This window comes from Amblyomma maculatum, chromosome 1 (genome assembly GCF_055883805.1).
Source record: "Amblyomma maculatum isolate TAMU_Amacu chromosome 1, ASM5588380v1, whole genome shotgun sequence".
Lineage (NCBI taxonomy): Eukaryota > Metazoa > Arthropoda > Arachnida > Ixodida > Ixodidae > Amblyomma > Amblyomma maculatum.
In genome coordinates, this window is record NC_139344.1 from 431,998,183 (window position 1) to 432,019,429 (window position 21,247).

A 21,247-nucleotide genomic window follows, 5' to 3' on the forward strand; every position below is an offset into this window, starting at 1 on the left:
CTTTCTGACGCCCCGAAGCACATGACAATATGGTTACGAAGCGGCAAGCCAACTAAAACCGGAGATCAGAGGACAGATAGAAGATGTTTGATGACCGTGAGGTGACATTTAATGAAAAATGGGTGGGTTTTGGGTTGTGGGGTTTAACTTCCGAAAGCGACTCAGGCAGCGAGCCTAGCGCGAGTGCTCCTACCCGCGCGACTGCCCGCTTCTTCTTTCTTGCTCCTCCGTAACATGACCCGGAGCCTCTGAGCGACTGTCCCGATCGTGGACGAGGAAGCAGGATTCGGGTTCTGTTGTGCTGCTGTGTTGTTCTTCTGTCTTCTCCCGACTACTGGATCCTGTCTTGCCTGCGAGCCTTGCCAGTTGCTCACCGCAGGTGTTATTCGATCAGCGTCGCCGTCTTGAGCCATGTTAGATGGTAGGGGTGGCAAACCAGCGAGTCGGCGACTTCGTCGAAGACAACGGGAATCCGTGCTGATTTTTCACGCACCTCCACCGCAACTGTTACGTACTCAGTACACAACGGGGGTTTTATTTCTCGCCCAAAGCGCTGCGAGTTTCCCAAAGAACACAAGCACACACCACTGTGGCTTCTGTTTCTTCTTCTTCCCAGCTTCTTCCTTTCTGACGTCCCGAAGCATTTGACAGTATATATATATATATATGCAGGGTGTTCAAAATTAGACTATTGAATTAAAAAAAAATAAATGCCGTACGCTAAAAAAGTCGTTTTTTACATTGGCAATGCGGCCAGGCGAAAACAAATTGGGGCAATAATTGTCTCCGTAAACTCAATATATAACTAAAATATAATAATTTTTAATTGGCTGAAGTTAGCGTATATATTTTTATTAAGAACTTGGAGGCAAATGCTTTTTATGGCTGTTCCATTTTGTAGAATTTTAGTAACGCGCCTGTGTCCTGAGATGCACACGTCTAAAGTTTCGTCCCATTTCATCTAATTACGCATGCGAAAAGGTGGCTCTCGGCGTCAAGCACCTCCCACGTGTGACGCAGCTGTTGCGTATGCCATTCTGCCTTGCTCATCTGCTTGTTCATGTGGCTTGCACTAGCGCTCATATCGGGAACAGAAACAGCATATAATGGTCCATTTTATATCATTCATGTTTATACCGCGGCACCAAGCCTAGTTAAAAGTTATCGCTCGCTCTAGTTCGCTATAACAGTGATTCATCGCTTTCACGCGCAAAGAAAGAAATGCTGGCCGAGAACAAAACGTGATCCGCGTCGTCGCTCGCTGCACACTCTTGCAAGGCAGTGCCATACGCAACAGCTGCGTCACACACGGGAGGTGCTTCACGTCGAGAGCCGCCGTCTCGCATGCGTAATTAGACGTACAGGGACAAACATTTAGACATGCGCATCTCAGGACACAGCCGCGTTAGTGAAATTCTACAAAATGGAATAGCCTTAAAAAGCAGTTGCCTCCAAGTTCTCAATATAAATATGCACGCTAACTTCAGCCAATAAATAGTTAATTGTTGAATTTTAGTTAATTACTTAGTTTACGGGAACAATTCATACCCCAATTTGTATCCGCCTGGCCGCATTACTGATGCACAAAAACGGCATGAGCATACGTCATTTTGCTTTTAATTGAATAATCAGTAGGATCTAATTTGAACACCCTATATATAATACAGGGTGTCAAGCTAACTTTAGCCAAGGGTAAAAGAAGGAAACAATTGAGATAGGCCAAAGAAACCACTTTCCTACTGTTCTTAACCATCTGGTGCGCATCAGAGAATGTTTTGTTTTGCAATTAACTAATTAGTAATTAAGATAATTTTTTATTTACTAACTGTTGCCTTTAAATAAGAAATCTGATTTGCAGATTTGAAGAAATTCTTCTAAAACTCCCATTCCACCTATTTCCGATAAGGAAAGCCTCACGTGGAATGTTTTTCCAAGCCCTAAAAAAAGTCGCGAAATACAAAAAATATCACATGACTGGCGTATACGTGTGCCACAAGTGTGCAGCTCTTAACCTGGCTTCCAGTGATTGAAATCAAATGCGGAATTGGTTCCACGACCGCGTTGAGGGCAGGCCTATATGTCTGTGGTGGTTCTTCGTCCGCTTCACGCTGTCAAAGAGCGTGACGATCCAAGTTGGAACAGGCTCACTGCAGCGGCTGCAACCAACGCCAACATAGCCTGCCGCTCGGACTGGGCTGTAGAGTAAAGGCCACTGGTAATTTCGTTCACTCAGGCCGCGATTGAGAGTACTACAATCGTGGCGCACGAATGTGCAAGTCGCGTGATATTTTTTTTTTATTTCGCGGGCTTTCTTTAGGCTATAGAAAAACGATACATGTGGGACTTTCTTTATCGGAAATAGATGGAATGGGGGATTTATAAGATGTTCTCCAACTCTGCAAATCACATCTGTTATCCAAAGGCAGTAGTTAGTAAATTAGAGAAATTATCGTAATTACTAATCAGCTAATTGCAAAACAAGAAATTGCCTATGGTGCGCCAGATGGCTGGCAGCTGTACACAGGTGGTTTCTCAGGCCTATCTCTAATGCTTGGACACCCTGCATGTATATATATATATATATATATATATATATATATATATATATATATATATATATATATATATATATAGAGAGAGAGAGAGAGAGAGATAATGTTATATAGATACGATGTTATAATATAGATATAATGTTATATAAAGACATAATCTGGAAACCGCCCCTAGCTGTATTTAGACATGCTAGAATGCGGGATATTTTGCCTTTGAGAACCACCCATCGGGATTTTACTGACTGTGCACCATGCAATACATCTGGCTTCACAATCTGTTCCCATGTGACAACGGCATCAGTATCTCCACAGCTTCCAACTATCGTTTAAAAATTAAAGGCGACTACATCTGTGACACCACCAATGTAGTTACCTTCTTGAATGTTCAGCCTGCCAGCCCCAATATATGGCAAACTGCGAAGTCTTTTAGACTACGTTTTAACAATCACAAAGCGCTTAGTACAAGGCTGCCCAATCTCATATTGTCTAAGCATGTAAGCATTCATTTAGTAAAAATCAGAATTCTGGAATCTCACTGTGTTCTTTGTTCACACTACGACCGTCAAATCAGATATTAATTTTTAATTTCGAAAATAAAGCTGTGTCGTCGGGTATTAAACAAAACGTAGGAAAGCTAAGTTGTCTATCGAAGTGATACTATTCCCGCAACTTCAAAATATCAGCAGGAAAATGACAGGCTGTAGTATTGTTCCATAAATGACCAAAGGACACCCCTGTGTCATGGCGTCATTGCTTTCCATGCCGCTGACTATATTTACTTCCACAGGGTTTCAGTTCCCTTGGAATGTAATTTATTACCCTTTGTAAACAAAAGTTATCCGCTGTTCGGACTACATGCCCTTCCATGCCCAGTTATTCCTGATTTCCTCCAGATTGTCATCCGCGCGAGTTATTTCTCAGACCCGCTCAGGACGGTTCCTATCTCTTAAATAAATATAGATATGTTTTATTAACGTACAGACATCAAATGTTGAAGACATTTTTGAGTCACCACTGGCCACTATACTCTTTTGACTATATGTGCCAAAAATTGTAGTTGAATTTCTTGCACACATTCGAATTTCACTTCGATGCAATACGACGGTTGCAATGTCCAAGTTAGACATGATAAATATTGAAAATGGGTGTTCTGCATTGCTTGTCGTTGCACCTCATGTAGCAAGTCGCCTTAATTTAGCAGCTTTTAAAACCGCAAATTAAAGATTGCCTATATTTCATATCTCATCTAACCTTCACTATCAACCTAATTTGGCAAGTATTCTATGATTGCTGATACCCTAATGGCTGTTTTTTTCCAGAAACAGTTTAGTTATAAATTTATTACCGATCACATGTAAATGTTTTGGGATCTATATAAAGGTTTTCTATATGACTACAAAGAATGATCATAACATAAAAAATGATATGATTAGTCTTCTATGTCTGCCTTGCAAGCCTTGCAGTAGTAAGTTAAATGCCGACTTGTGCTTGTGGTGTGTGTTCTGGTATTTCCTCATCATTTTTTTTATTTTCGCACTCTTCTTACCTTATAGATCAGTTAGAACAGTGGCACTACCGGGCCTTCTGGTCTTGGGCATTCAAATCAAGGGGGAGCAATGATTTAACATGCATATGTTACATGCAGGTGCTTGTGCTAACTGAAAATAGCATTTTGCTTACTTTTTCTCAGAACAGAATGCAATGTTCTCTCCCTGTTTAGTGTTTGGTTACTCTTTTTCTTGCATAAAGGCAGGCTATTTAAATGCTTTGCATTCATACAGCGGCCAGCATATCTAATTGCAGTATTTTGGAGTAAACGTTAGGGAACTTCGAAGTGGTGTTGCGATGATATAGTTAGGCTTCCGAGAAAGATATGGCAAGCACCAATGTGCAGTCAAAACAATACAATATATAAAGCTAATATGCGAAGAATTCATAATCATTTACCTTGTTTGTTGTTCTCTTGAAGGCCTGTGGGCAATAACTATGAGGGAACAAATACATTGCTTTTTTGTAAGAAGTCATCAATAACTAAAGAGATAAACTTGACATAGAGTGTCGGCCAGGTTAGACGGGATAATATAGAAACAGGCGTTAGCAGTGTTGAACGTATTTAGGCGTTACGGTAGTATTACGTTTAGTTGTTGGTCGGTATTTTTTTTTTGGTTTAGTTGTTGGTCGGTGCACGGCCCCTTCTCCACCTCCCTTTGTGCAGCCTCGTTTGGAACCGCGATGCACCTCTCAGTTCTTGCTTACTACTGGTCGGCTGTTACTGCTTGTTTTGGTAAGATCACACTACACATATGCCACGCACATCGTGAAGAGACTTCGCGACATTGTGCATTTTCACTAAAGGTATGCAATATTAGAGTGGTAGAAGTGACTTAAAACCTGTAGTCCCATTTTATTCTGAATGGTTGGTTGGTTTGTGGGGTTTAACGTCCCAAAGCAACTTAGGCTATGAGAGACGCCGTAGTGGAGGACACCGGAAATTTCGACCACCAGGGGTTCTTAAACGTGCACTGACATCGCACAGCACACGGGCGCCTTGCTTTTCGCCTCCATCGAAAAGCTGCCACCGAGGCCGGGATTCGATCCCGCGTCCTTGGGAACAGTAGTCGAGCGCCGTAACCACTGCGCCACCCCTGCGGGCATTCTGGATGAGAAGAATTGCTTCCTCAAGCAGGTGCCGGAAATAGCGGTCCGCGATTCTCTTCGAGAGAGCACTCAAGATTGTTAACTGAATGTTGTGCGTGCTTTGAAGGTATGACAATGGCGCATGGTGTAGGCGTCTTGTGACTCTCTTCGTTTAAGCAAAGTTGTGGAAGACTGTCAGCTCAGGCAGCTCGGTGTATGCACGAGAGTATTCCTCCAGAGAAAATATCGGTGCCAAAGATTCCCGGAGTCAGCTGTCGAGCTCTGCTGGAGCTCCAGTGTTGCCGTTCAGGCGGCCGATAAACTCCGCAGAGAGTGAGTTCACCTCGAGCGCGCACCAAGGGCTGACGTGTTTTTCGTCGGCTCTGGTGCCTCTCGCCGCGAACTGCGACCCGCCGACCCAAGCGGGGCTGAAATTCGCCGAAAGGCGTCTGGCCTAGGCCGCGCTGCCGCGGCTGCCCCCTCCACCCGGCGGCTGACGCCGTCTCCGAGCCGAGGAGCCCTTCCGGAGAATATGGCCGCTCTGCAAGCTCAGCGAGTCTACGATCCCGAGACTATGGTCTGGTCCACGGTCCCGGTTGCCCCAACCGAAGAGCTTCCGCCGGGATCAGCTCTCCGGCATGAAAATCTGTTCAAGCTCGTGGAACGCCGCTCCGAGCGACGAGCCAAGATAGCGTCCTCCACCGCGTCAGCGAAGTCAGCGCTCTCAAATCAGCAAAATGGCGTCCAGCGCGCGGATGCGTCCCAAGGCGGTTCAGCTCATAAGCAGACACCGAAGTGGAAACCCAGACCACTACCAAGATTCCATCCGGATGACTATCAAGTCGTCCTCAAACCCAGCACACGGGTGGCCCTCCGGGATTGGTATCAATGCTGTCAGTTGGGAGAAGCTTTCAAGGCCCTACTGGGTGAGTCGGCAGCAGCTACTCTCATTCTTCTTCTTTCATGTGAGCAAAATCTTGTTGTCACGGGCACCCCGGCTGCCGACGTGGCAGATGGCCTCATTGGGGAATTTCAAATTGTTTCTCTGAAAGGCTCCAGCCATGCGGGGCTATCTTAAGCAAACCGGCAATGTTTCTAAAGGTGTCATCACCGTAGCGAGCTGCAAGACCACTGCGTCCCTGCAACAAAAAATGAAATGGCGAGCCGGAGAGATCGTCGGCATCCGAAAATACGGCACCTCCAACGCAGCCCAGCTGACCTTCGCCGGGAAGACTGTGCCTCGGTATGTGCATTACAACTCAGAAATTGCCCTGGTCCGGGCATACAAAAGAACAATTCCAGCATGTGTGAAGTGCGGCATAGTTTGACACCGGGCGGACACATGTCCCAACCCGAATGGTGAAAACTGCGGCCTGTGTGGCCAAAAAGTGCCGACAGTGGAGGGGGTGCGGGCTCCTCACGACTGTCAGCCGAAATGTGCGACATGTGGGTTCGGGCACCCAACAAACTCTCCTGAGTGCGCGAGGAAATTCCGCTCGCCCTCTACGGCCAAGCGCTCGGGGCCTGCAGCAACACGGAATTCTGACTGGAAGCCAAAACACTCCGGCGCCACAACCAAAGACATCGCAAAACGTCAGACCAACATCACAGCGAAAAAGCAGCAAGTCCCCTGACGGAGGTGGCGCCAAGGGACAGACACCTCCGCCACCACCGAATGGGGGAAAAGGCCACAAAGCCCATACAAACAAGACGAATGGCACAGCTGATGCTTGGGCCCGTGCCGTGAAAAATGACAAACAGTGGCATGGGTGAGGTTGCCTCCTCGCCTCCCCCTCCCTCCCATTCTCACGTTGATATCGAGCTCCAAAAACAGATGGCAGCCATCCGGGCCCAAAATGCGATGCTGCTTACCAAAATGCAAGCTTTAGAAAGCAGATTGGCTTCTAATCCTCCCTGCCTTCCTAGCCCGAAGAACATGGAGAGCGAGCCGGTGGCATCATCACCAGCCTTCCCGTCGGTCCTTGCTGAGATGGAGGCCCACCTCACTATGAAACTGACCTCAATGATCAGTGCAGCAATGGAGCAGGTCCTGACCAAGGTCATGGAGACAGTTCCGGCTATGATTTCAAAACATGTCAGTGAAAATGCCCGCCTTCTCCGACGATCGGGACCCCTTCGGGTTGTGTCCTCTCGACTTCCCAAAACAAGCCGTCGAGTCATAGACTCGGGCTCCGAGGAAGCTGCCCCTCACCCGGGGACCGAGCTCCATGCCCTGCCTGTGGGTGCTGGCTCTGAGGTAGTCGCTCCCTTCAAATTTATATTTAATCCTAATGATGGCGGGGTCCCCTAAAAGTAGGCGCTTTCCACCTTCAAACTCGGCATCCCCATTTACAATAACACAGTGGAACTGCAGAGGTTTCCGTGCTCGCTGTAAGCGGGCCAACTTCCGTCTTTACCTCGCAACGTTTGAATGCTTAACAGCCGTGGTAGGTCTCCAAGAGCCAGGGATGGGCGCCGCACTCACAAGCTATACGACATTCCAACAAGATCCCTCGACTTGTCTTTGTGTCCACAAAAATTATACAGCTAATCTTGTCGACCTCGACCTCCAAATTGTATATTCCTACGTGATGGTGACTCTCCTCCCTCTCCGCAAGCAGGACCCACCACCTCATTCTCAATGTATACTGTCCTCGTAAACTGCAGCACATTTCTTTTGCAGACGTCTTCAGCCGAGCGCTGAGAGTCGCGGGTCGAGACCCCCTCCTGATTGTAGGCGACTTTAACGCCCCCAGTCGGCTTTGGGGCTACCACCGTGAAGAAAAGCGAGGGCACAGGTTGGCGGAGCTTGCGTCCACGCTGGGCCTCACTCTTCACACTGACCCCGTCCACCCAACCCGACTTGGTAACTCTGTGACAAGGGACACCTGTCCGGACCTCACCTTTACTTATAACATCCAACATGCAGACTGGGTCAACACCGAGGAAACCCTCGGCAGCGACCACTGCATTATCAATACCACAATCAGAACTCGTCCACTCTCTAAACCCACAACACAAGCCCGTCTCCCAGATTGGACGAAATTCAGACAAAATTTCGACAACACAACATCCATTACAGAGCACGGGTACACCTCATGGTCCTAGCATTTGGTTTCACACCTTCGCTCCACCGAAACTCAGATTCAGCTTTCAGAGGTGGTATCGGATGTGGATAACCACCTAGTCCACCTCTGGGAAGCTCGGCACTCCCTCGTCCGCCGATGGCGCCGGCAGAAACATAACAGAAACCTTAAAGCTCGAATTGCCGAGCTCATCCAGCGAGCAGCTGAGTATGCAGCCCAGCTCGCCGACTCTAACTGGGTAGATAGGTGCAACACGGCAGCGCGTCAAATGTCCAGCCGAAACACATGACGCCTCTTTCGCGCCCTCATTGTTCCAACTCAGACCCGTAGAGAAACACGAAAACATCTTCAGCGTGTAATCCACACCTTCTCTGGTAATACTACACAACTCGCGCACAAACTCAGGGACCGATATTTGTGCAACATACAGGACACCCGTGGGCAGGCGTACTCTTATGCAGGCTCTGAGAACGCTGAGCTTGATCAGCCGTTTAAGCTCCACGACTTACGGGCAGGCCTGGGCAAAATGAAGCGTGGTACTGCGCCTGGCAGGGACAAAATTACTGTTAAATTACTAGCTAACCTTCCCGACTCAGCTTATACAACTTTATTGGGCTACATCAATGCAATATTGCGAGGAGATACGCCACTCCCCATTGATTGGAAAACCGCTGTGGTCACATTCATACCAAAGGTCGGCAAAGCAATAAACACGGACAACCTTCGCCCCATCTCTCTTACCTCTTGTGTGGGCAAACTTATGGAGACGATGGTGCGGGACCGGTTGTCTGAGTACCTTGAGACACAATATCTCTTCGCGGACACCATGTACGGATTTCGCCCACACAGATCCTCACAAGATGTCTTGCTTCAACTACATCGGGAAGTCCTTGACCCCCTCGAGTGCCCTCATAACGACAGGGTCGTACTTGCCCTGGATCTTAAGGGGGCTTTCGACAATGTAACGCATGATATTATTCTCACTCATTTAAGTCAAACCAACTGTGGCCACCGTGCCTTCCAATATATCCGCCAATTCCTCAATGACCGCCAATCTTAAATCCGTATTCAGGATAACGAACACGGCCCCTTCCCCCTAAATACCAGGGGAACGCCGCAAGGCGCAGTGTTTTCTCCCCTGCTATTCAATTTGGCCACGATGCGCCTGCCGGCCCAGCTGGGTGCTGTCGAGGGCGTGCAGCATGCTCTGTACGCCGACGACATCACCCTGTGGGCTACACAGGGCTCACTTGGAGACATTGAGGCCAGCCTGCAGCAGGCGGCGACTATAGTAGACACCTATGCTAGCCGCTGCGGCCTTCAATGTTCCCCACAGAAATCGGTATTTGTGCACATCCGCCCCTCTCTAAAATGCACTACTAAAATTCAACTTACTCTTCAATCAGGTCCAATTTCAGAAACACAAGAAATCCGAGTACTGGGACTCCATTCACGAACACCGCAAGCCAGACACCACATTGGCTAAACTCCGCAAGGTGGGGGACCAGGTGGGCCGCATGGTCCGCCGGATTTCCAATAAACGCGGGGGGTTACGAAGCAAGGAGCCCTTGCGGCTGGCAAACGCCTTCGTAACCAGTCGAACCCTTTATTCGACTCCATATCTCCACCTGCGGAAGCAAGATGAGGACGCCCTCGAGGTCATTCTCCGCAAAATCATTAAGCAGGCCCTCGATATTCCGGTGAATACCTCAAACCAGCGCCTCATAACGCTGGGAATGGCGAACACCTTCAGGGAATTGAGGGAAGCGCACCTCACAAATCAATACACGCGTTTGTTGCAGACGCAGTCAGGCCGCCACCTTCTTGCCCGGCTCCACATCAAACATACGACACTTAGGGAAGAACGGGTACGCATTCCAGCGCCGTGGAGATGCGTCCTCCGCGTACGCCCTCTTCCCGCCAAAATGGCGCGCGAAGACCATGATGGCAGACGCCTGGCGCGGGCGGAAGCCCTGGCACGCCATTATGGTTCTAAACCCGGCGTTTTTTATGTGGACGCCTCTGGCCCGCACCATGGGGGGTGGTACACGGCCGCAGTCGTCCACGAGGCGAAAACAGTCAACGGTCTTAGCTTCAGGGCCCGCAACATAACTCATGCGGAGGAGGTCGCTATAGCATTGGTTGCTTCCCACTCTGACTCGAAATATATAATTTCCGACTCGCGAGGGGCCTGTCGGAATGTCGCACAGGGCTGGACCCCTTATCTAGCCTACAGAATACTTAAACATAGCTCCTACATTGGGGACCCCGCTACCCGATATATTATTTGGGCTCCTGCTCATCAGGGGCTAGCTGGAAACGAGGCTGCCGACGCCGCCGCCCGCGCGCTCTCTCTTCGGGAAGTTTCCTCCTCCTCCCCCTCCGGCCAGGACGCTGATCCTAATCCGGCTTATACATTCAAAGATATCGTAAATTACTACCAATCTAGCCACAGCCTTTACCCCCGCCCATGTAAAGGCCTTTCAAAGGCGGATGAGCGGCTCTTACTCCGCCTCTATACCAACACACTGCTGTGCCCGACAGCTCTAAAACACTTCGAACCTGCTTTCTCTGGCAGCTGCCCGCACTGTGGGGTGGTGTCTTCGGACATCTACCACTTGGTGTGGGCCTGCCCCTCAAATCCGGCTATCCCCCCTCACCCCAACCCAACCCGGGAGGACTGGGAGGCGACCCTGCTCGGCTGCTCCGACCTGAAGGCCCAACGGGCCTTAGTCAGGCGAGCCCGAGCGGCGGCAGACGCCACTGGGGTCCCGAACTAGGGACCTCCACATAGTGTTTGTGAAGGTTGGCCCCTTCAGGGTCAGCTCACGCATAACCTCCTGTATTTGTCCTATATAAATGTTTTCTACCACCACCACCGCAGAGAGTGGCATCGGGACCACCGGCGAAAATAGACTTGATCAGGTGCGCACCACGTCGATCATAAGTGCATCTTTAGATTCTTTTCACTGTATTGGTGGCACATTCAGGAAAGCCAGTGAGGTTGAGCAGTTGGGGTGGTGATTTCTCTTTTCATTTGAATCAAGGGGTGCCTTCGAATTGAGCTAAGCAAACTTCAGCTGCCTGAAACCAGTGCCAGAAGTAGGCTTGCATTCCTAAACATAACCAAATAGGGTCAGTCACATTAGTGACTATAAAGCAGCCTCTTTGTAAACATATCTCACTTCATGGGAAAATATCGACTTGTAGATCTTGCTAGCATTAATACAAATTTTGTTTTTGTGCAAGATTAGTCGGACAAAGAAAGTGAGTATGACGCAAGCGGTGATTTTCATCTCACGGTTCTTTGAAAAATACAGCATTAATAATGAAGGACCTGTGTAAAAAGATAATCCAAGATGTGCCATAACAGCCGTCAATGGGAATAGAGTGCACATTGTTAAGCACATCTTAAGAGTCAAAAAGGAAAACCGCATTGCAGGACTCACGGACGCCTGGCTAAAATGTTGCTGATGCTTTGCGGTCTGAGAAACTGGTTTATATGATGAACATATCGCTGCCGTTCTACAAGGATTGCGTGTAATTTAAGGCGTTTTAACAAGCCTGTGGTGCGCAGTCGGCCATTGTTTAAAGATTCGCCCAACTGTCAACCAACTAGCATGTTAGCATTTTATTTGCGGTATGCAGAAGGATGATGGCAAGTTTAATTCCCCAAGGTTTCGCCTGCATTTACCAGCAGCAAGTAGCTTCAGGCGGGGTCGTTTTGGCGCGATAGCGTGCCTTATATGGGCATATGCCAATCAATTATCAATTACTAATAATGTTGAAAATTTTGAATAATGAATTACAAAGTATTGACTAATCAATCAATTATTTACTAATAATAGAAGTGACGTAATCTGTAATTGATTAATTATCGGCTAAATAATTGACGTAATAATTATGCGCAATTACTGATTATAAAATCATTATTACTAATCAATGATTATTCATATATGCCATTATTCGATTGTGTAAGTATTGACTAAAAAATTCATTACTAATTATTACCAGTTGCTTAGCAGAATGCGGCACTTAGGCCTTTCACTGTTTTAGTAGCTAAAGTCCCTCGTAATTTTGTCCACGACAGCCTGAGCCAGTAAAGGATTTCGCCTTAAAAACCATTGAAAAAACACTTCACTGTGGGGAGAGTACGCAAATGCCGTTGTGGCACGTGCACATCAGACGCGCCTCACGTCACATGGCGTGAGGTTTGAGTCCCCTCCTTCTCCAGACACGTTCGACGGCCTGTCAGTCGATCTCCGCGGTTGGCGCGTGCGATGCTGTTTTCGCCCGTTCGTTGTGTGTGTGTGTGTTTCATTATGTGTGATGCGACTCTTTCATCGTCGTCGACAACGGACACTTCAACGAATGATACTTTGGGTTCCAAGCGAAAGTGCTATAAATAGCGCCACAAACGAAATACTGAGGCGAAGCATGTGAAATGTGCTGCGAAAAGCGGGCAGCGCTAGCAGCAGCGTAGGAGTCCCGAATCTCTCGGACCCGTCAACGAAAGAATGCTGAAGCGAAGCGTCTGAAACGGGCTGCCGAAATTGAGCACAGGCAACAGCCGCCTAAGATTCCCTATTCTCCTGGAACCCATCAATGAAAGAATAGTGAAGCGAGACGTTTAACATGTGTTGCTGAACGATCTGCTCATTAAGTCAGATCATTTCACCAAAATCCAGCAGTGACAAACCACGTTGAGCGGCATTTCACTAACAATGCGTTTGGTTGTGTTTGGCCTGTCTGTGACCAGTTGTGGTTCCAGAATGATGTCTCGGCCACTCCAGAGATATCTTTAGAAATTCTTCTAGCTCAAGAGTTTCCAGAAAAGACGGTAGAAGTGTTTTCAGTATGTCGGACGTGCAAGGCGTCATTGCGGTCCAACAACTTACCCAACTACTCCTTGACTCACGGCTACAGTTATCTTGACATTCCTGCTCATTTACCACGACTGCATTTAGTAAGTGAACGCCCCATTTCACCACACATACCGCTAATGCAAATTCGTCGTTTGGTAAGTTATGAGGCAGGACAAGAAGCCATTGTGGGTCCAATTGTAAATGTGCCGCTTAACGTGTCGGAAACTGTGAGCATGCTTCCGAATACACTTGAAAGGAACAGAGCCATTCACATTAGTATAAAGCATACTCGGCACGTACTTTACAAGGTAATGAAGGTGATCCCTCACCGTGTTGCTTCGTACATGACAACGATATTTCGTAATTCAGCTTTGACTGCTTCCTTCCCTCACGAAGACTTGCAGAACAGGAGCTTTGCAGAGCACGTTGTGCATCATGATATGACATACATGGAAGGCATTCCAAATACTGCTGCGTGGTGGCACAAGTGTAAACAGGAAGTATGCCATGATTCGTCAGCTGGGGAAACCGACTGCGTTTTTAACCTTGTCAGCGTTGGAAGGTAACTGGTCAGACCTCGTTCTGCTCCAACGTTTAAAGGGAACAAATACGAATTGCCATTGGCAGTCGATGAGTGGACAATCATGCAGACAGCTTAATTGGTAAACTAGGATCCCATAACATGTGCTGTGTACTTTGATCATAAAGTCAAAAACATAACATGCCAATTCTGTCTAACGAATGCATTTATTCGTTTCGTGAGCACTGTGTCGTGGAGTACTGCAAACAGATAGAATTTCAGCACAAAGGAAGCGCTGACGCACACAGTATGATGCGGTTGTATGATGCTCCAAATGAACCACTGGGAGAGAATATGCTGAAAACAGTAGCCTTGGCTGAACTTCTGGCCTCCTTTGATTTGAAGTACACTTCTAGTCACGGTTTAGCTTCACCAGCACACTCACAGGTGCTTTAATAATGGTCATACGAAGTGTCGTTTCAATGCACCATTCTGACCCATGAAACGTTCTAGGATGATAATATTTTAAAGCCTGCTGTAACGAAAGCCGAGGTAGAATAGCGCTGTACGTTGCGTGTCAAGTACGATGCGATGCAGCAAGCACTGGAAACGACTGAGTATGAAGACATGCAATCGAAGTGGGATCGTCATAAGATCAAATCTCAGGATGAGTACATTGAAATGATACGGACAGGTGTTGCGCGACCCATGATAACGCTGAAACGAACGTGTAAGTAAGCGAATGTAAACTACTTCAACCCGTGGATAACCTCAGTGCTTCAGTCTAGCATGGACATTCAAGTTGTACTTGATGTTTATGCCTGTGCAGCATACGAGGTTGAATGCCAGTCGAAAAGAACTACAGAACTGTGCCAAAAATACGACAAAATATCCTGTAGTTCTGTCGTAACCATTAAATTTTTCTGTAGTTCTGTAGTTTTTCTGTAGTATATTTCTGTTGTCTGTAGTTCTGTGGCACTTTTCTGTTGTAACTACAGAAACTTCTGATGTTACTACAGCATGCTCTGTTGTCACAAAAGGTTTCCCGTCAAAAACCGCACAGATATTCTGCCGTAACATCAGAAAATTTTCTGTAGTATTTTCCGACTGGGATACTTCAACAAAGCTAGTCGGGGAATGTCAAATCCTAACAAAGAAATACAAAACATCATCGGTGAATCGTCAGAAGCGGATGTGACATATAGTGAAGCTATTCGCAAGATTAATTTGAAGATGCTAAATGCAGTCGAAATATTCTCTTCATAGGCTGTTTCGTTTCTGCTGAAACTCTGAATATGTAAGAAAACGTGAGACGTCTAACTGGCAATACTTCGTGGCCACATTAGCGGATAAGGGTTAGGAAAACTAACGAAGAGATAAAACGGGAAGATCTGCCTTTGACTAATACAAATATTTGCAAAATGTCTGCTATAGAGCGTTACGAGGATCGCTGGAACGAGCTATAGGACAAGTGCTATGCGCAGTATCTTACGGCGCACAGATCGCCGAATGACGCTCTGCAGCATGGATATCCGGATATGCTGAGAGCTGCATTGTCAATTTCAAGCGAGAACATCCCTTTTGCAAAACCCAGCGTATCCCAGCGTCTTTCAGTGAGAAACCAGTAAGTTTCGCAATCGATTTGTACTGGATCTGCTGGGTACGCTGGAGGTCTGCGATATTCACTGGAGCTGTAACGGGAAGACACTGGTTGGACGGGTACAATGGGAAAAAACGCTGGGATTAGCCTTTTGATGCTGGGTATGTCGCTGGCATCCGCGATGCACTGGGAGGAGGGCTGTATGTGTGCTGGGGCTGCACTGGTCCCAGCGCCCCAGTATAGCCGGTGCGGCCTGAGGCGTCAGCCAGAGTAGCATCCCTCAGGGGCCAACATGGCAACAGCGTACTCGCATTCGACCATCGGGGCGCATATGAAAAATATGGTTGAAGCAAGCGCTTTTTGCTGCGAAGTCGTTGCGCACCTGTAAGAAAACAAAGGCAGTATCTTTTTTCTAGAGTTTCTATGTTTCGATAGGTCGTTTCGAGCATTTCGAGAGAGACCACGACCGCCTCGCCTCTGATATCTCATGACACACTGACGATGAACTCGCTACTAAAAGTGGAATTGAATAATGTGGGCTACCACGCATACCAAACTTAACAGCTGATCTTAAGGCCACTCTAACACAATGATTACTGCCAAAATGTTCAGTGTGGGCTCAATCGTAGGCGAGCGTAGCCCGCACCACGGCCCAGTATGAACAGCAGAAAGAAAAAATAAAAAGAGGAAGCGAGCAGTTTACCGAGCGATGGGCCCATAAGAGAAAAAACAACATACAGCGCCTGTAATGCACAATATTTTGCGTGTTTCTCAAGCTTTTGTGCTCCTTCTTACTCTGCGCATAAAGCAGCCGAGCCCTCGGTCATCGCAACGCTTACCGAAATGTTTACATACCAATAAGGTTTAGTTACACACAAAATAGTGTCGTCGCTGCTGCGCTTGTCGGTATTGAAACTTGGTCGCACTGTTTTCCTTGAAGGTTTGTACTAAAGCTCCGTCTTCAGCGAAATATACGCCCGCGGTAGCCGAGCACCACCGAGGAGCTGTCGTTGGTAAATTTGCCAGCGATTTAAAACTCCATATGTTAAAATGATCACAGTGCACAACATCGCGCACATAGGCACCCAGAACATTAGTTGCAAGTCGTGAGAGCAAGCAGCAAGCCCCAATGATCAAGAATTTCCAATCGTTAGAGCGGCAGCAATGACCTGTAGACTACGAAACATGAAGTCCGAACTTTATAATTGCGGGTCATGTCATGAAATTCAGAAATGTTCACAGAATTCCAGTTCTTGGAGGGGCCGAGTGGTTAGCGTGGTGAGCTAGTGATTAATTAGGCTCCTAGGGACCGAGTTCGAAGCACGCCTTTTAACTTTTTTAGTGTTTTTTATGTAACTAAATTGTTTCGTTACTTTTTACTTCTTAATTTTTATTCCATGCCTTTTTTTCTCTGAGCGAACAGTGCCGCTACTGCGGAGCGTGCCAGTATGCCGCGTCCCAGTGCGCCCAGTTTCCAGCGTCATACTGGGATCAAAATTGGGTATGGCGCTGGGACCCAGTGGCACTGGTTTTTGCAATAGGGATGTCCTCCTCTTTCACCCCTTCCGCAAAGAAATTGATATTCTGGACTATAACAAATTCATGGATATTTTTGATCAGAACTACGTATCTATAATGAATATGAAGAAGCAGTATATGCGTGACATAAACATTCAGGATTTGTATCATTTGTGTGGCAAATTGATTTCGGAAGAAGTATCTCGGTGTGCACAAGCAAATACAGACGCTGCTAAACTACTCAGAGATTTACAGTCGGATAAAGTGTATGATACGTTTGTCACAATGATCGACACAGCGGATGATTCAGACATCTTGCGCCATCTTGAAGTTCACAAGCGACTACATTCTGTATCCCGGTGTCCAGCTGTGCAAGCACGAACAGACATTCTGTTCAATGATGTGTTTCTAGAAAAGATGCGTCTCACAAATCGAGGGCAATTTAAGATTATCAGAGAAGTCATCCATAGGCTTATTGCACCCGACTGAGAATCCTTGCAAATGTTCTTTACTGGAACAGCAGGGTGTGGAAAGACGTTTGTATTGCGTCTCATAGTGGTTATTTACAACAGGTACTGCAATGCTAGAAATTTTTCGCGCGATCTCACGCTTATATAGCGTGGACAACAACTGGTAAAGCAGCAGTCTCTGTTGGGAGCGTTACTGTACATTTTGCATTCAAGTTGACAATGTCAAACAAGTTACGCGAACAGGGTCTTTCAAGTAGTGAACTCAGTACGTACCGACATGTATTTAAAAATGTCCGATATGTAATCGTTGATGAAGTCAGCATGATGTCAGCCGATCCACTCGCGATGAGCGACCATCGTGCTAGAACCATTTCCAGGCGTCTGAATGATTCATTTGGAGGATAAGGCGTCATACTATGTGGAAATGTGAGACAACTTGCGCCAGTTAGAACATCGTAGGTTTATAAACGTTCCAAATTAATGAATACATTCTTCAACATCCGAAGCCCCCGTTAGCATGCTCTCTCGTACTACTGTCTAAAAGAGGTTGTGCGTCAACGTGATTCAATCTTCTCATCGCTGTTAACAAAACTGGTGATGGAGCAGCACTTTCCGAAGAAGAAATCAGATTATACAAAGCAGATTCGTTACTGTAGAAGATACTGAACGATTGTGTCCGGATGGAGTTAGGCTGTACTACTGAAATAAAGATACTGATGCCTACAATGACAAAGCAGCACAAAGGATTGAAGATGCGGCACATGTCTTTATTGCAGTGGATACCATTATAGGGCACAGAAATGAATCTAAATACAAGGCAGCTGTGGTTAAAATTGCCAAGCTATCAAAGGCGGAAACTGGATCTCTCCCACCTCAGTTAACTTTGTGTCTTGGTCATCCTCACATGGTCGTCAGAAACATCGACGTGGTTGACGCACTACTAAATGGGTCTGTGGGGCATTTGCGGTACATTACATTCAAGGGGACATTAACGACAAGGTCATCCGTTTGTGGTTGAAATTTCCGTCCTGCGTTGGTGCTATAGCCCGTTCTAAAGGCCACCGTTGTCACATGCAAGAGAGCAGCATACAGGCAGCGTGAACTCCAATCGATATAGTCAAGCTGACGTGCCACTTAAAAGGAAAGGAAATCTCGCAGGTGGAATACAGACTGCATCAGTTTCCTGTCGTGCAAGTGCTATAATGATCCACAAGTCGCAAGGAGAAACGTACGCGTCCTTGGTTGGTTGGTTCATAGGAAGGGAAAGGCGCAGTATCTGTCACACTTGCTCTGTGGACACCTGAACCGCGCCGTAAGGGAAGGGATGAAGGTGGGAGTGAAAGTGGATAGAGAGAAAGGGGGGCCGTAGTGGAGGGCTACGGAGTAATTTCGACCACCTGGGGATCTTTAACGTGCGCTGACATCGCACAGCACACGGACGCCACTTCGTTTCGCCTCCATCGAAACGCAGCCGCCGAGGCCGGGATGTTGTTGTTGTCGACTACGCGAAAACGCATCCCGAGAAGTTTGTGTTCGTGGCCCTCTGCAGGGTGACTAACCTCGGTGGTTTGTACCTAACCAACAAGGCTGGGCATTTTGCGTTCTATAGCAGAAAATAAAATCGAGATAGATCTCTTACCGATGAGTTTGCAAGAACATCAATTGTCTACAGTGCTTAAGCTATGTGTAGTCATCATGTGTGCGGCAGATATAACGATGGCCTTCGTTAACGTTCGTTTTCTACGGATGCACGGGAATGACGTTATGCACTACGTGAACATTGCAAAAGCAGATATCTTGTGCTTCAGCGATACATAGATTGATCCAGAGGCCGCAAGAGAGCTGTTTGGTCGCCGCTTCGTGTCTGAAGGAAGAAGGCCTGACAGCGCAGCAGCTCGAGTAGCAATATATTCCGGGGTAGGACTTGACGTTAATTAAGCATATCGATGTCGTTGGAAAATTCGAAGTTGGAGAATTCTGCGGTATACGACTCGTCCCGGCACTCATGGTGTTCTGCACGTTCCTCGTTCCAAATTTATCTCAAGAAACAGCAACATAGTGCACTTGCAGCATACCTTTGATTCTCCAAAACCGCCCAACGTCTTGGTTTGCACCTCAAGACATCTTCTCAAGCTGCAACAACAAACAGGGGAACTTGTAGTGAGTTGGCGTTTCACAATCACGAATCCATCAAATACGCCATCTACATGGGATGCTACTTCAGTGACCACAAACTCGCTGTCGTCTCTACACATCCAAACCTTCCTCCGCCAAATAAAGAGGGTTTCTGGTCAGAAGATCTGTACCCGTCAGGTGACGACGTCATGCTGACACAAGAGGATATGTACTACTCCAAATTGCCTTTGAATTTGGAAGACCTCGGCGCATAATTACAGCGACAGTTTGGTCTTGCACAGTGTAAACAAATGTGCAAAAAATAAAACTGTCAGTACTCACACAGTGTCTTTAATGAATCTAACCGTACACATAATAGCGTGTAAACATACGTTCTCGAATAATAGCAGAGGCTAACGGACGCAGCAAAATATCGAAGCAAACGAAGCAAACAAATAGAAGCAGTAAGCAGCAAATAGAAGCGAGGAAAAGTAAATTGAAGTAAACAGAGTCAACCAGCAGCAGTATCCGTACTTTCTCATTTATCCAATGCATATTTTGCAATGGTCTTTAATTTTTTTAAGTGTAACTCCACTCTTGCAAAAGTTTTCTTTATGCGTATCTTTCTATGTTGAGATAATGGACGCATGTATCTAGATTTGTTTCTTCAACATATCTGGCATTATTTGTAGATATGCCAGAACACAACGAGCTTAATGTTCAGAAGAGGACAAAGGGCCGATGTGGTGAAAGTGAAAGATATCTGGTTGCAAATACCAGGCCTTCACGTGGCCTGATTTTGCACCTACCACATGTATAAGTGTGTGATTTGAACTGCTTTTGTGCCAACCCTAGCGCTATTCGTGTTTCTGTCAGGCAAGAAATCGCCACTGGTCTGAAAGCTATGAGCCATGTACTGTGGTACTAAAAAATATATTACACAGAGACCCTAGGTGACTATAAAACGCTTGGCTGGGCGACAACAATTTATATGCGAACTCCTGGCCATCATCACCAATCATTCATGGTGCTTAAGAGCAGAGTAAAAGCAAGAGAGATATATGAGGCGAAATAAAGCAGTTGCGTACTGACATTTCAGCACTACCTCATCACCATTACACAGCTCATTTGAGCAGCCGCGTGTAAAGGGGAAGAAAGCAGCGAAGATTTGTAATTTTCATTGGCAATCCTTGCAGACTGCTGTCATTGTTAGGAAGCTTGAGCACATGTGCTCGCCCTCATTTCCTTTGGCCCCTGAGTCTTCATCAAATTATAGTTCACTGTTCACAGAAACTTCGAAAAGTTGTAGGTGGAAAGTTTGTACAGCTGTGATGTTAAGCTTGGGCTGTGGCCTCTCTCTATGTATTCTTTCAGGCCACTGATCAAGAACCGCGAGCCCTCCCGAAGGTCCATGATAGCAAGGTAATCGTGCTATGGATAATAAAAATGCACTATGCTAAACTAGCTTACTGGTTAAAGGGCAAACAGTTCAAAAGATGGACTTTAGAGCGGAAGATCCAAATGGACGATTCTTGTCCTGCGGTTGCAGCTTTTGTTCTGTGACTCACCTGCTCCTGTCCTCGCATTTGGTTCTGTTTGCCCTTCAGCATCTATCTCCAGCTCCCTCTTTGGCTACAGTATAGTACAGCTTTCAGGATGTAGCAGGTGGAATAGGTCAACTTGATCCGGGATAACAGTTCCGGAAAAGGATACATTCGAAGCTGCATTCGTCTTTGAGTGTGGCTTAAGAGTTACCTCAATTAATTGCACTTGGCCAGTATCATGCAGTGCTTACAAGGATGAGGAGCAACGAGTGTGTTCACCATTTAGCAGCAAGTGTCAAAAATATGGTTGCCGAATATAGTAAGGTGCAACATTATTGAA

General features: G+C 46.7%; 1 long non-coding RNA gene across 1 annotated transcript in view; it reads left to right on the top strand.

Moving 5' to 3' along the window:
- Positions 1 to 20,784, top strand: part of LOC146209397 (uncharacterized) — a 102,536-nt gene extending 81,752 nt beyond the window's left edge. Inside the window, exon 4 of the long non-coding RNA XR_014703435.1 lies at positions 20,738 to 20,784. This is a non-coding gene — a long non-coding RNA (uncharacterized LOC146209397). The remainder of the gene's footprint in view (positions 1 to 20,737) is intronic.
- Positions 20,785 to 21,247: the final 463 nt, after the last annotated feature.